General features: G+C 40.5%; 1 pseudogene; it reads left to right on the forward strand.

Annotated features, from left to right (window-relative positions):
- Positions 1-1,601: 1,601 nt before the first annotated feature.
- Positions 1,602-1,702, forward strand: LOC114611522 (annotated as a pseudogene).
- Positions 1,703-4,445: the final 2,743 nt, after the last annotated feature.

Genomic DNA, 4,445 nt, shown 5'->3' on the forward strand with positions numbered 1-4,445 from the left:
AAGATGACACTCTTGGTATCCCTCTCTTTTCTATTTTGCAGAGAAATCAATTAGTTCTCTAATGGTTGGCACTATATAGACATTACTAGACATGTTTATTTGTGTTATATTATGGTGTTAGTAAAAGGCAAGTATATTTGCCTTCTTAGTTGTCATTTTTAAAGTCCCAGACCTTGTATTTATCTTGCTTTATTATGTAAAGATAATTTAATGACTTAATCATACACTATATGACTTATAATTGTAATTTTCAAATGTCCATTTTATTAAAATTTTATCTTGCACACAAGTTACTGCTGCTACAGGAATCTGACAGTCTGGTAACAATATATGCTAGTAACTTTCAATTAAACCATTTCACTTATAATATATCACAATAAGTGGATATGCACAAAGAACATCTGATTCATGCACAGTGCAACAGCATGATTATAAAAGCAGAGGAGCTTGCCTCAATCTCTACCATGAGTCAAGCAATATTTGTAGATATTTTCAAAATCAAACACTATTTCTTTTTACAAGTATAAAGATTTTCATTTATTTTGTGTGCAAAGGACATTTAAACCATTTTCCATTCTCAGAATTCATATCTAACATGGGATCTAATATGAATCTACTGATAGTGTGGCCCATTATACTCTTGCTTGGGGTAGAGAGAACAGGGAGGATCACCAAATCATCACAGAATGATGGAAAACAGTTGAGGGGTGCCTCTACCTTTCTGTATTAATGATTCACAAGCTTGAACCATATTTTAAGCTATTTACTGGCATTTTCTTTCTGTTGCTTCCCTATCATCAGAAGTAATAGTAGGGGAAGAATGAACCTGGGATGGGTATAGAATATTATATCCAAAGCAGTTACTATATAATGCACCCCCCAATGCATGTTCTCACTCACTTGTCAGAATTGCTGCCACGTGGCTTTCCTTAACCAATCATAAAGATAAGATTTCTCAATTCACAGAAATTAAGAAAGTTAAATGAGCACAGATCCCCAATGGAGGAGTTAGAGGAAGGGCTAAAGGACTGAAGAGGTTTGCAACCCCATAGGAAAAACAACAATATCAACCAGCCCCCCGACACACACACACTAAGCTCCCAGGGACTAAACCACTAACCAAAGAGTACAACGGAGGGACCTATGGTTGCAGCCACATATGCGGTGAGCATGGACTTGTTGGGCATCCATGGGAGGAGAAGCCCTTGGCCCTGTGAAGACTTAATGCCCCAGAGTAGGGGAATGCCACAGCGGGGAGGTGGGAGTGGTTGGGTGGGTAGAGGAGCAACTCATAGAAGCAGGGAGAGGGGGGATGGGATAGGGGCTTTCTAGGAGGAAACTGGGAAAAGGGGAATAACATTTGAAACGTAAATAAAGAAACTATCCCATAAGATACATATATATATAAAGAGAGTTAACAACATTGCAGAACATGTTATTTCCTAATCATTCACTCACTGAAGAACATCAATCCATCTGCTTATTTGAAGAATCCATATGCTTTGAATGGAATTAAATATCATTCTGTTATTTTTTTTAAAAAGCCAAACATACAAATACAAGTACTACATGATTTCCCACACATGAAAATTTAAAAAGCTGTGCTTGTTCTGGCAGCATATATACTAAAATTTTAATGATGTGGAGAAGATTAGCATGGCCAAAGAATGACATGAAAAAATCTGAAACACTTTTTACTTTTGCAATGGAAACTTCCTGGAATCTATGAAGGTGACCCTAGCGAGGTCACCTAGTAATGACATACAGAGCTTCACCTGGCTGTCTTGGAGCTAAGGAAGGCTTCCAGTGGAGTTATTGGTTTGAATTCAGTTAAGATATTGATCAAGGGGGTTCCTTGGTGATGTACAACCAACCCAGACTGAAGTTAGGACAGAGGATCTCTCTCTGCAAACTGACAGTGAGGAGAGGAGAAGAGTAAGAGTAACATGAGCATGACCCAGTCACAAAACCTTTGACCTACAATTTGCCTGCCTGCAAGATATGCTGGGGAAATGCTGGCACAGAACTCGTGAGAGTAGCCAAGCAATGTCTGATTTTTCTTGAGACCCATATTCAAGAAAAAGAGCCCCTGCCCCAAAACTGCTTGGATGGCCATGAGCCATGAGATTGGATAACACAGAGACCTAAGGTAGAACCAAAAACCCATTTTTCTAAAACAAAACTAAAACTAAACAACAATGATATAAACAAGGCTCATAGATCAGTGCCTTGTCCAGTCATAAACAGAGAAGCTTCCTCCAGAAGCAAATGGGAGCAGATGCATAGACCCAAGCCAAAGATGTAGAGTGTCTAAATTGGAAGTCTCCTCTGGGTTCTTCCCCTGGGATCTCTGTGAATCCCACAGAAAAGGGGTCAGGAAGTCTGTAGGCATTAGTGGGGATGGAGGACACCAAGAGAACATAGGCCCATAAAATCAACTAAGCATGGTGCATAGATGCTTACAAAGACTGAAGCACTTAGCACAGGGCCTACATGGATCTACACCAAGTCCTCTGTGTATGTGTATATATATATATATATATATATATATATATATATATATATATATGTTATGGATGTTAGCTGATGTTTTTGTGGGACTCCTAACTGTGGGAATGCATGTGTCTCTGACCCTGTTGCCTGCTCTTGGGACTCTTGATTCAGTTCTTGGGTTGTCTTGTCCAGCTTCAGTGTGAGGGGTTTTGCCTTGTCTTATTGTACTGTTTTGTCCTGTTTGTTTTTGTCCCTTGGAGGCCTGCTCTTTTTGATGGGAGACCAGAGGGAGAGAGGATCTGGGAGAAAGGGGCGGCATCAACTGGGAAGAGTAGAGGGAGGAGAAACTGTTCCTGATGTATTGTTTGAGAATATTTTTAAAAACTTTTTGTTCACTTTACATTCCAATTACAGTACTACTCCTTCCTCTTCCCAGTCCAATCCGTGTGAACCCCTCCCCCATTACTCCTTTTCCTTTCCCTCAGAGAAGAGGAGACCCCCTTGGGTACCATCCCACCCAGGGACATCTAGTCCTAGCAGTTTTAGATAAATTTTCTTTCACTGAGGCCCAACCAGGCAGTCCAAGCAGGGAGTAAAGGGATTCAATGGCAGGGAACAGAGATCAAGACAGCCCATTCCACTTGTTAGGGGAACCACATGAAGAGCAAGCCAATTTGCTACAAATGTGTTAGAGGTCCAGCTCATGCATGCTCCCTGATTGGTGACCTAGGCTCTGGAGCCCCCATAGTTCCAGGACAGTTGACTCTGTGGATCTGCTCGTGGTGTATTTGGCTCCTCCAACTTGCTCATTTCTATCCTCCCCTCTTCCATAAGACTCCCTGGGATCCTCCTGATGTTTGGCCGTTGGTCTCCCCATCTGCTTCCATCTGCTGCTGAATGAAGCCACTAAGGGAACAGTAATCCTAGGTTCCTGTCTGCATGCATAGCAGACTATCATTATGTTAGGGGTTAACTCTCTCACATAGGATGAGACTAAAGTTGGGGCAATCATAAGATCACTGTTCCCTCAGTCTCTGCTATTCCTGCACATTTTCTAGGCAAGACTGATTTTGGGTTGAAGGTTTTGTGGGTGGATTGATACCTACCTCCCTCCTCTGGAAGTCCTTCCTGAGAAACCACCAAATTGATTTCCAAAGTGGTTGCAAAGGTTTGCACTCCCACCAGTGATGAAGGAGTGTTCCTTTTGCTCCACATCCTCAGCAATGTGTGCTGTTATTTGAGTTTTTGATCTTAGCCATTCTGATGGATGTAAGATCAAATCTCAGAGTCATTTTGATTTGCATTTTCCTCACAATTAAGGACATTGAACATTTCTTTAAGTGTTTCTCAGCCATTCAAGATTTCTCTGTTGAAAAATCTCTGTTTAGCTCTGTACCCCATTTTTTAACTGGGTTATTTGGATTGTTGGTGTCTAATTTTTGAGTTCTCTATAAATTTTGGATATTATCCCTCTGTCAGATGTAGGGTTAGTTAAGGTCCTTTCCCATCTGTAGGCTGCCATTTTTTCCCTCTTGACAGTATCCTTTGCCTTTGTCCTCTTGACAGTATCCTTTGTCTTACAGAATATTTTCAGTTTTATGAGGTCCCATTTATCACTTGTTGATCTTAGAACCTGAGTCATTGGTGTTCTGTTCAAAATGTTGTCTCCTGTACCAATGAGTTCAAGGATATTCTCCACTTACTGTTCTGCTATATTTAATGTATCCAGTTTTACATTGATGTCTTTGATCCACTTGGACTTGAGTTTTGTGTAGGGTAATAGATATGGGTCTATTTGCACTCTTCTACACGTACACTTCCAGTTAAACCAGCACAATTTATTGAAGATGCTTCCCTTTTTCATCATATGGTTTTGTCTTCTTTGTCAAAAATCAAATGTTTGTAGGTGTATGGGTTTATTTCAGGGTCTTCCAGTCGATTCCATTGATTAC

This window comes from Grammomys surdaster, unplaced genomic scaffold (assembly GCF_004785775.1).
Source record: "Grammomys surdaster isolate TR1022 unplaced genomic scaffold, NIH_TR_1.0 126113, whole genome shotgun sequence".
Taxonomy (NCBI): Eukaryota; Metazoa; Chordata; class Mammalia; order Rodentia; family Muridae; genus Grammomys; species Grammomys surdaster.